Here is a 12,327-nt window from a genome sequence, read left to right as displayed (position 1 = left end):
TGGGGTCTTGTACGCACTGCACAGAAAGTCAAAGAATTTTAAATTGAATACAACAAAGTACTGGAAGCCAATGTAACTTCCATAAAATCATTATGACATGGTCAAACTTCTTCAAACTATAAATTCCCTTGGCTTCCATATTATGTAAAAGTTGTAGCTGTTTTAGTTGAGTTAATGGAAAACTGAGAAATAGTAAAATACAATAATCATTTCTGGATATAATGAGTGCATGAACCAAAAGGCTTAAATCATGAAATTCTAAGAAAGGATACAGATGATGAATATATGTAAGAAAGAAATATGATTTTTTTTCATTATGGAAGCGATATAAGGAACCATTGATAATTTAGAATTCAAATTAACTCCTGATGTAGAAACATTTTTAGGGAAAATGGAGGTTCCTAGCATACAAGGTGCTGAAGCTGGAACTAAGGCCTGAGTGCTAATCCATAGTGCCTCTGATTTTGATGGATTTGTTTTAAGTTATGGGTATAGAATCAAGAAACCACTTGGTCGAGACAACTATTAAGTGAAATAGAGACTTTAAGGTAAAAAAAACCACAGTTATTTGAATATCATCTGCATTGATAGATGATCTAAACCAGGGAAGGGGAACTCCAGTCCTCGAGGGTCACAAACAGGCCAGGTTTTCAGGATATCCACAATGAATATGCATGAGAAAGATCTGCATGCACTGCCAAATCTTTCTCATGCATGCTCATTGTGGATATCCTGAAAACCTGGCCTGTTTGCGGCCCTCAGGGACTGGAGTTCATCATCATCCCTGGTCTAAACCCGCAGTTTTGGATTAATGTAATATAATAGAAAAATATTAAAGAAAAGGGGAGCAAGGACAGAACCTTGTGGAACTTCTGAAGAAAATGGCGTAAGATCCAGAGAGTTGGGAATCCCATTCATCCCATTCCACTTGAAAGAAGCAATTGGGCAGATAAGATCTAAAACAGCAAAGTGCTATGTAGGTAAACCCAATCTCCTGCAGTTTGTAACAATTCTGGCTGCTAGGCAGCCCCTCCCTCCCCCCTTCGCCTTTGCCAGTAGAGGTCCTCACTGAGTCACACTGTCACCTGCTCTAGCCACCACCTTGATGATCCCATGACTCAGCAAGGTCAGCCATATTTAGCCCTCCCACAACTCGGTATCACTTCATTGAGTCACCTTGGCTCCTTGCATTGGCCCACCTTGCCTTTCTTGTTGCTGCGTGGGCCCCTGTGGCTTATCATGCAGTCATATTAGTCTTCCTACCTTGTCCTTTGGCCTCCTTTGCTTCCTGCCTTGTTCTACGGTCCACTTGGCCTTTCTGTCTTGTCATGTGGCATCCATGGTTTCCCTGCCTTGTCCTTTGGCCTTATTGCCTTGCCTTTGGTCTTCGGGTCTCCTAGTCTTGCTCTGCCTTGCCTTTTGGCCTGCTTAGGCCTCCTTGTCTGTTTCTCCCTTGTCTTGCCTTGATTGTAACTTGCTTTGCTTTGATTTCCTGTTAGCCTGTGTTTGTATATTCTTTGTCCTGCTGTTATGGTCTGACCCAGTCCTAGCCTTGCCAGTCCTTGTCTTGTCCTGCCCGCCCCCCTGGTGTCTCCTGCTCCTTGTGGGCCTTCAGTTTTAGCTCTTGTTTCCCTTATCTGCCTTGCCTCCTGTCCTAGTCCTTTTCTCCAGTGCCAGTCCCCAGCTCCTGTCTGGTTCTTCTGTGCTGTACTGCCTTTCCTTTACTATCAGCTTTCTTTGGACTGATCTTGTTGCCAACTCAGACTGTCTTTGGTCTTGACCTCATCTGTTGTTGCCTGCCTTGATCTCCTGCTTGGGCACTGATTTTGTCTGTTCTCTGCCTGCCCAGACTTTGGCCAGCCACGTACTGCTCCTGCCAGAACGTGCAGGCTCAACTCAAGGGGGAAGTCGCTGATCAGGTGAAAGACCCTGTCCGGCTCTGCCCAAGAATCTGACCCTACTCCTGTTGAGGGAATGCCCCATCCACTTGATTCCCCATTCCATGATACAGACGATTGAGAAGCAAATCATGGTTAATGGTATCAAAGGCCGCACTCATGCCTAGAAAGACAATCAGTGCATCCTTAACCTTAGTCTAATATTCACAAGGGATTGCAATACTGACTCTGTACAATTCAGGTAATTGATCAAAAACAACTTTTCCCAAGACTTTAGAAAGAAATGGAAGGTTGGAAATAAGTCTATAATTGAATAATAATGTTGAATCAAACAAGTCTTAACTATTTTTAGCTGTGCAGGGAAAAGACTAGAAGAGGGAGAAGAATTAATTGCAGAAGAAAGAAGCCCAACTAATTCTAATTTAGGATTCTTAAGAAAAAATTAAGGAATAGGATCCAACTAAGAGGTAGAAGAGTGCAAAGATTAAAAAAAAAAAAATCAACACCTACTATAGACATCAGATTGAAAGAGGATATCTTTGCTACTCAAAGAGTTGTTTAAAGAACTAAAGTCTGTAATAAACAGAGTCAAGTGATGTGTGAGTCACCTCAGAAACATCTAAAGATTGGGATGAAGAGACATCACAGCCACTTGTAGAAAATTCACAACAAATAGAACTGACCTTGACAACAAAAGCATGAACCAAGCTATTAGATGAACAAATAGATTTATCCAGTAACAGGCTTATTTGAAATGGAAAAAAAAACCCTAAATGCTTTGGATGAATCTTAGCTTGTTTAATCTTGCTAGAAAAATATTTCCTTTTAGCACCTAGCAGTTCAGATTGATAGTGCTTAAAGGCAGCTTTGCACAAATTTCTGTTTTTCATAGGTATATGTTTATGGCAAGTTCTTTCCAAATAACAAACTTGTATCTTTAGCACTCTCAAGCCAGCATGATTCCATAGTTGAGTAGATTGATGGTTACTTAAACGATGCCTAGGCAGGCAATGTCAAATGGTGTCAGAAACCAGGCAAGGGTTAAGGCAAGCAGCATTCAGGCTTTGACAGTGAGCAATCAAGAGGTCAGGGCCGGCAACAAGCAGGTAGAGTTGGAGATCAGGTTAGATGTCAAGGCAGGCAGTGATCAGGCATGTTGAGATCCAGGCAGGGGTCAAGCATGAGAGATCCGGCAGAGGAACGGGAGGGCAGAGACAGGGATGAGGCTACAAGGCAAGACAGGACAAGGAGTCAAGGCAAGACTGGACAAGGCAAGACAGAACCAAGAGACAAATCAAGGCTGGAACCAGGGACAGAGCAAGGCTAGGACTGGAGCAGGAGCAAGGAAGGACTGAAACAAGACCTGGGCATAGAGAGGAGCAGAACCAAGGCAATGCCTGGAGCAGGATCAAAACAAGGAATGAAGCAACAAGCACTGCATAGCAAAAAGACTTGTTGCTGAGGTGCCAGTATGGTGGACAATTGGTGTCTAAATACCCAGCTGTCAATGACATAATTTCCCAACACTGCAGCTGAGTTCCCGCCATGGATCCTTGAAGTATGGGAGAGGAGTGTGTACGCGCACCTAGGCGGTTAGTATGGTAGCAGCAGCGTCCAGCTGCAAAGAGAGCTGTTCCGTGGGGGGTGAGTAAGGCAGGCTGCAGTATGGCCCACAGTTGGCTCAACGTTAAAGTGTAACTGAGGTTAGGTTAGATCTAATTCTCAGTGGAGCACAGGACTTGGTGAGAGAGGTAACGGTGGTGGGGCCGCTTGGCAATAGTGATCATAATATGATCAAATTTGATTTAATGACTGGAAGAGGAACAGTGTGCAAATCCAAGGCTCTCGTGCTAAACTTTCAAAAGGGAAACTTTGATAAAATGAGAACAATTGTTAGAAAAAAACTGAAAGGAGCAGCTACAAAAGTAAAAAATGTCCAAGAGGCGTGGTCATTGTTAAAAAATACCATTTCCTGGCGTGTAGCCAGATGGACTCAGAACAAGTGGGTATAGTGTGCTCGTGCTAGCAGTTGGAGACGGATCTGACGTCAGCACGGGTACATATATCCCCACAGGAAGTGAAGCAACTCAGTAATTTCCGTCTCCAAAGCAGTTTGGAGCGCCTGCACGCTCGCTGAGCGTGTTTTCCAAATCTGCTTTCTACTTTCCAAATTTCTCAGAAGACGAGCCTCGCACTCCTGCGGTGATACGCTCGGGTCCCTCCCCCAGTTGAGTTTCCCGGGGTGATTTCCGCGATCCCTCGGAGGTCTTCGCCTCGGTCCGGTGGCCGAATCGCGGCAGGGATCTAGCCCCCGAGCGAGAAGGGCTCGGGCCTGGCTGAGAGGCGCCTCGGTCCCGGCGTGGACTTAGCCCTGAGCGAGACGAGTTCGGCGGCTTAGAGGCAGCGGGTGCATTTCCTCAAGCGCGGCGGTGAAGGTATTTCCCCTCTCCCCCCGCAGCCGGAGACCACCCGGGTTACAGCTGGGAAGCGCCGAGGATCAGGTAAGGCGTATATCTCTTACTTTTTGGTCTCCGAGGTATGAGGATCGGCGGCGTTGCCTGCATGTGGCAGGTCCTTGATGGGAACCAGCCGGCCCATAGCTTGGGACTATCTGCAGGTTCTCGGTCTCATGGCATCCACCCTGGAAGTGGTACCCTGGGCAAGGGCCCATATGAGACCACTACAACGCTCCCTCCTCTCTCGATGGAGCCCGCGCTTCCGGAATTACTCCGTGCATCTACCTCTACCAGCCAGACTACGGGCTCAGCTAAGGTGGTGGTTGCAGTCCAACCACACGAGCAGAGGGTCGAAGATGTCTTCCCCCACGTGGACTCTGCTCACCACGGATGCCAGCCTGAGCGGATGGGGAACACACTGCGAAGAGCTCACCACCCAAGGGCGGTGGAACAGAGAAGAGTCAGGGTGGAACATCAACCGCCTAGAGGCACGAGCAGTCCGATTAGCCTGCCTGCGATTTGCTCACAGACTGAGGAACAGAGCAGTCAGAGTGATGTCAGACAACGCCACCACGGTGGCATACATCAACCGACAGGGCGGAACCAGAAGCCAACAGGTGTCCCTAGAGATAGCCCCGCTGATGGCTTGGGCAGAGGCGAATCTCCAGGACATCTCCGCCGTCCACATTGCCGGAAGGGACAACACCCGCGGCAGACTTCCTCAGCAGGTCCAATACACAAGTACCCAGATACTTCAGCCGCAAGCGAGATCCGTTCTCTCATGGATCGACGCCCTGGTTCAGCCATGGCCTCCAGGGACCCTGCTATACACCTTTCCTCCATGGCCCCTGCTGGGCGCCCTTATAGACAAGATTCAGAGGCACAGAGGCCTAATTCTTCTAATGGCACCAGACTGGCCAAGAAGACCCTGGTACGCGGACATGAGAAGACTACTGACAGGGGAGCCTCTTCCCCTGCCTCCTCTCAGGGACCTGCAACGTCAAGGTCCCATCCTCCACGAGGATCCGGCTCACTTCTCTCTAACGGTCTGGCCCTTGAGAGGGCTAGACTGAAGAAAAGAGGTTACTCGGAGCCGGTGATAGATACACTCCTCCGAGCTCGCAAGTTTTCCACATCCCTCACCTACATAAGGATCTGGAGAGTATTTGAAGCCTGGTGCGACACTCATGGCACCAATCCACATGCGACCACAATCCCTATTGTTCTGGATTTCCTGCAGGATGGACTTCAGAAGGGTCTCTCCCTAAGCTCCATCAAGGTTCAAGTGGCGGCGCTGTCTTGCTACGGTCCCAGGAGGGATGGCAAGACCATTGCCACGCACCCAGATGTTTCCCGCTTTCTGAAAGGAGTCAAGCACATTCGTCCGCCACTGAAGTGGCCAGTGCCCCTGTGGAACCTCAACATAGTTTTGGATTTTCTCGCGGGATCCACCTTCAGACCCCTTCGGGGCCTGTCTCTCCGTTCGCTAACTTTGAAGATGGTGTTCTTGCTGGCAGTGTGTTCCACACACCACATCTCCGAGCTACAAGCACTGTCCTGCCGTGATCCCTTTCTCAGAATCACTCCAGAGGCTATCCATCTTCGCACGGTTCCCTCTTTCTTACCTAAAGTAGTCTCACAATTTCACCTCAACCAAACCATATCTTTGCCAACCACGGCGGGTTTGAAGAAATCAGAAGAAGGGCATTTGCTACGCCATCTCGACATCGGCAGATTGCTGCCCAGATACCTGGAAAAGACAGAAGCAGTACGAAAGACGGACCATCTGTTCGTCCTTCACAGCAGGAAGAAACAAGGGGAAGCGGCCTCTCGGCCCACCATAGCCCGCTGGATCAAAGAAGTTATCAGAGCGGCCTACGTAGAGGCCGGGAAGTCACCACCTCTGCAGGTCAAGGCTCATTCCACCAGAGCGCAGGCGGCCTTTTGGGCAGAATCTAGGATGCTGTCGCCCGCGGAGATATGTAAGGCGGCGACATGGTCCTCCCTCCATACCTTTTCCAGATTTTACCGTCTGGATGTCCAGGCCAGGGAGGACACAGCATTTGCGAGGGCAGTCCTACGCGGTCCTCAGGCAGCCTCCCGCCCAGTCCGGGAGTAAAGCTTTTGTACATCCCACTTGTTCTGAGTCCATCTGGCTACACGCCAGGAAATGTTGAGATTACTTACCTGATAATCTCCTTTTCCTTAGTGTAGACAGATGGACTCAGCATCCCGCCCGGCTGCCGGTATACATGGGTTTCACCGATTCAAGGTAAGCCATGTCATTTTCTTACATGAGAGCGTCCACTCTACCAGGTGTCGACGCCTTCCGGTTGGAAGCGCTGGCGGTCTCCAGCTACTCTCAATCGGTCAGGGGAATCCTGTTTCACTATTTCATTGATCATCAGTACACATACATCCATAACAGCTTTTGCAAGGAAGATTACTGAGTTGCTTCACTTCCTGTGGGGTATATGTACCTGTGCTGACGTCAGATCCGTCTCCAACTGCTAGCACGAGCACACTATACCCACTTGTTCTGAGTCCATCTGTCTACACAAAGGAAAAGGCGATTATCAGGTAAGTAATCTCAACATTCTAGAAGTACAGTCCAGATGTATTCCACACATTAAGAAAGGTGGAAAGAAGGCAAAATGATTACTGGCATGGTTAAAAGGGGAGGTGAAAGAAGCTATTTTAGCCAAAAGATCTTCATTCAAAAATTGGAAGAAGGATCCAACAGAAGAAATAGGATAAAGCATAAACGTTGGCAAGTTAAATGTAAGACATTGATAAGACAGGCTAAGAGAGAATTTGAAAAGAAGTTGGCTGTAGAGGCAAAAACTCACAGTAAAAACTTTTTTAAATATATCAGAAGCAGAAAGCCTGTGAGGGAGTCAGTTAGACCGTTAGATGATCGAGGGGTTAAAGGGGCACTTTGAGAAGATAAGGCCATCGCGGAAAGATTAAATGATTTCTTTGCTTCGGTGTTTACTGAAGAGGATGTTGGGGAGGTACCCGTAATGGAGAAGGTTTTCATGGGTAATGATTCAGATGGACTGAATCAAATCACGGTGAACCTAGAAGATGTGGTAGGCCTGATTGACAAACTGAAGAGTAGTAAATCACCCGGACCGGATGGTATACACCCCAGAGTTTTGAAGGAACTAAAAAATGAAATTTCAGACCTATTAGTAAAAATTTGTAACTTATCTTTAAAATCATCCATTGTACCTGAAGACTGGAGGATATCAAATGTAACCCCAATATTTAAAATGGGCTCCAGGGGCGATCCGGGAAACTACAGACCGGTTAGCCTGACTTCAGTGCCAGGAAAAATAGTGGAAAGTGTTCTAAACATCAAAATCACAGAACATATAGAAAGATATGGTTTAATGGAACAAAGTCAGCATGGCTTTACCCTGGGCAAGTCTTGCCTCACAAATCTGCTTCACTTTTTTGAAGGAGTTAATAAACATGTGGATAAAGGTGAACCGGTAGATATAGTATACTTGGATTTTCAGAAGGCGTTTGACAAAGTTCCTCATGAGAGGCTTCTAGGAAAAGTAAAAAGTCATGGGATAGGTGGCGATGTCCTTTCGTGGATTGCAAACTGGCTAAAAGACAGGAAACAGAGAGTAGGATTAAATGGACAATTTCTCAGTGGAAAGGAGTGGACAGTGGAGTGCCTCAGGGATCTGTATTGGGACCCTTACTTTTCAATATATTTATAAATGATCTGGAAAGAAATACGATGAGTGAGATAATCAAATTTGCAGATGACACAAAATTGTTCAGAGTAGTTAAATCACAAGCAGATTGTGATAAATTACAGGAAGACCTTGTGAGACTGGAAAATTGGGCATCCAAATGGCAGATGAAATTTAATGTGGATAAGTGCAGGTGATGCATATAGGGAAAAATAACCCATGCTATAATTACACAATGTTGGGTTCCATATTAGGTGCTACAACCCAAGAAAGAGATCTAGGTGTCATAGTGGATAAAACATTGAAATTGTCGGTTCAGTGTGCTGCGGCAGTCAAAAAAGCAAACAGAATTTTGGGAATTATTAGAAAGGGAATGGTGAATAAAACGGAAAATGTCATAATGCCTCTGTATCGCTCCATGGTGAGACCGCACCTTGAATACTGTGTACAATTCTGGTCGCCGCATCTCAAAAAAGATAATTGCGATGGAGAAGGTACAGAGAAGGGCTACCAAAATGATAAAGGGAATGGAACAGCTCCCCTATGAGGAAAGACTAAAGAGGTTAGGACTTTTCAGCTTGGAGCAGAGACGACTGAGGGGGATATGATAGAGATGTTTAAAATCATGAGAGGTCTAGAACGGGTAGATGTGAATCGGTTATTTACTCTTTTGGATAGTAGAAAGACTAGGGGGCACTCCATGAAGTTAGCATGGGGCACATTTAAAACTAATCGGAGAAAGTTCTTTTTTACTCAACGCACAATTAAACTCTGGAATTTGTTGCCAGAGGATGTGGTTAGTGCAGTTAGTATAGCTGTGTTTAAAAAAGGATTGGATAAGTTCTTGGAGGAGAAGTCCATTACCTGGTATTAAGTTCACTTAGAGAATAGCCACTGCCATTAGCAATGGTAACATGGAATAGACTTTTGGGTACTTGCCAGGTTCTTATGGCCTGGATTGGCCACTGTTGGAAACAGGATGCTGGGCTTGATGGACCCTTGGTCTGACCCAGTATGGCATTTTCATATGTTCTTATGTTCTTATTCTGCTAGCGTGTAATTTCTGTGTAGGGATCTATAGCAGCCTAACTTGTTCTGTTTTCTGTATTTATTTATTTATTGATTTGTAGCTTTTCTATACCAACGTTCGTTTGCACATCACATCGGTTTACACGGAACAGATAGGTAAACATTATAACGGAGTAGGAATAGGAAATTACATTTCAACATTAAGGGAGAAACATCACAGATTAGGCGATGAGAAGGAGGAGGTCAAGGGTGCGCAAAGTGTGATTAAACAATTATATAGCATTTTTAAATACATTGTGTCAAAAGAAACAGGGTGAAACAGGAGAGAAACTTTGTACAGGGGTTTTATTAGAGATACTGGGTCTGATGGCTTTAAGGTATGGGTGGGGAGTTATAGAAGGCCTGTTTGAATAGCCAGGTTTTTAATTTTTTTTTTTTAAAGTTTTGTGTGCTGGGTTCTAGTCTTAGTTCTGGGGGCATTGAGTTCCAGATAGATGGTCCGGCAAGTGATAGTGCTCGTTCCTTGGTGGAGTTGAAGTGGGTTAGTTTAGGTGAGGGTACGTGTATTGTTCCGTTGTTGGCAGATCTGGTGGGTCTATTGGGGGTTTGGAAGTGGAGGGAGTCATTCAGCCAGTGTATGTCTTTGTTGTGTATGGTCTTGTGTATTATTGTGAGACTCTTGAATAGGATTCCGGAGTAGATTGGGAGCCAGTGGAAATCTTTCAGAATGGGCGTGTTATGATCTCTTCTTCGTGTGTTGGTGAGGACTCTGGCTGTGGCATTTTGTAATATTTGGAGGGATTTGAGGGTTGCTGCAGGGAGTCCTAGTAGTAAGGTGTTGCAGTAGTAGAATTTAGATAAGATTATTGCCTGGAGGATGGTTTGGAAGTCATTTAGACGTAGGAGGGGTCTTAATTTTTTTAGTACATGTAGTTTGAAATAGCAATCTTTCATAGTAGAGTTTATGAATTTTTTTTAGATTGAGTTCGCTGTCTATGATGACGCTTAGGTCTCTTAAGTCTTGCGATATATGGTGTTTTGGATGATGGGAGTTAATATTGGTGAGGGAGTTTTCTTTTGGGTTGTGGGATATTATTAGAAGTTCGGTTTTGGAGGAATTTAGGGCCAGGTTCAATTGGGTCAGTAGTTGGTTGATGGCAGTGAGGTGAGTTTCCCAGAATTGGAGAGATTTAGGAATGGATTCGGTGATAAGGATTAGAATTTGGATGTCGTCTGTGTAGATGAAGTGTGTGAGTCCTAGGTTGGATAGGAGTTTTCATATGGGCAGCATGCAAATGTTGAATAGTGAGGAGCCTTGAGGAATGCCTCGGGTTAGTTTGATGAGGGCCGATTCACTATCTCCTATTCTGACCTTGAGTTATCTGTCTGCTAGATAGGATTTGAACCAGTGTAGGGCCATCCCTGTTATGTCAGTTTAGGTGAGTCTATCTATGAGGATTTTGTGGCTGATGGTGTCAAAGGCTGTTGAGATGTCTAGCATGGCTAGGATATAGGATTGGCCTTTGTCTATTCCTTTTAGGATGGTGTCAGGGAGATTAGTAGGATTTCAGTGCTAAAGAATTTGCGGAAACCGAATTGGGCTGGGAAGAGAATGTTGTATTTCTCTAATGTTGTATTTCATTCTGTTTCATTGTAAACCGGTTTGATATGCATTTTATGCAGGAAAATCGGTATAAAAAAAACTTTAAATAAAAATAAATAAATAAATAAGTGTTCAGTGAATTGGAGGTTTACTACTTTCTCGAGGAGCTTGGCTAAGAAGGGGAATATGGATATTGGTCTGAAGTTAGGTGGTTCAGATGGGTTCAAATTGGGTTTCTTTAAGATTGGTTTGACTATGGCTTGTTTTATTGCGCCTGGGACGTCTCCATGTGTTAGGGATGTGTTGGTGATTTCAGATAGCGGTTTGGCTAGCAGGTTAGGTATGGATTTTAGGGATTTTATGGGGATGGCATCAGCTGGGTATGTTGCAGGGTTTTTTTTTTTTTTAATGATTAATTCAATTTCTGAGGAGGAGGTTGTCTTGAATGTGTCTAGGATAGCGATTGGGTTTTTTGGTAGAACGTATTGTTTGGGTTGGATGGGGGAAACTTCCCTGTTAAGTTTGTGATTTTGTCATTGAAGAAATGGGTCAGTTTGATGCATTTAATTTTGGAGTCCGAGTCAGATATTGGGGAGGAGCAGGTTTGGTTAAGTCAGCCACATAGGAAAAGAGGGTTTTGGCATTGAATTGGAAATCGTGGATTTGTTTTGTGTAAATATCGTGCTTGGTTTTGAGAATAGTGGTTCTGTAATTGTGTAGCGAGGTTTTGTATGTGATTAGAAGGCTGGGGGAGAGGTTGTTCTCCATTTTTGTTCGGTGTTTCTTAGGGCACATTTTAGTTTTTTCAATTCGAGGGAGTACTAGGTTTTTTTGTTATTTTGAGATGGGTTAAGTTTTTTGGTTATTAGAGGGCAGTATTTGTTTGCTATGTTTTTCGTGATATCTTTCCAAGTTGAGAGGGCTGATTCTGCGCTTGTGAGATCTAGTTCGTTAAGGGCATTTGGAAGGGATTCAGATAGGTCATCTTTGTTGCAGGTTTTTCTGATTGTATTTTCGAGTTGTGATTGGGTGGGGAGTTGACTGATAAGTTTATCGAGAGATTAGCTTGTATCATAGATTGCTCAGACCAAGGGACTGGTGTGCAGGAGAGTGCATGGAAGTTTTGTATATGTGCGTTTGTGAAAATTAGATCGAGGGAGTGACCAGCTTTGTGAGTGGGATGGTTTATGAGTTGTTTAAAGCCCATGGCATTGTGAGGTCAGGAGGGCTTCACAGTTGGGGGTTAGGGGGGGTGGAGTCTACGTGTAGATTGAAGTCGCCTCGGATAATGGCTGAGGTGTCCATGCCTATGTTTTGGGCAATGAATTCAATTAGGGGGGAGGCATTGCTTTCAAGGAGTCCAGGGGGTGTATATTAGACATACTTGAAGTTGGGTGAATTTGAAGAAATCCATTTCAAATCTTGGGGCGGTATGAATGGTCTGAAGTGTGAGTTTGAGCCCTTTTTTGGTTGCTAGAAGATGACCACCTCCTCTTCTGTTGTTCCTTGGAAGGGAGACGATGTCGTAGAGATGTGTTGGAAGTTGGTTTATGAGGACTATGTCAGTTTGTTTGAACCATGTTTCTGTGTTGGCGCAAATGTCAGGTTTGTGGTCTAGTAGGATGTCATTG

Source organism: Rhinatrema bivittatum, chromosome 2, assembly GCF_901001135.1.
Source record: "Rhinatrema bivittatum chromosome 2, aRhiBiv1.1, whole genome shotgun sequence".
NCBI classification, from domain to species: domain Eukaryota; kingdom Metazoa; phylum Chordata; class Amphibia; order Gymnophiona; family Rhinatrematidae; genus Rhinatrema; species Rhinatrema bivittatum.
This window is presented reverse-complemented; position numbering follows the sequence as displayed.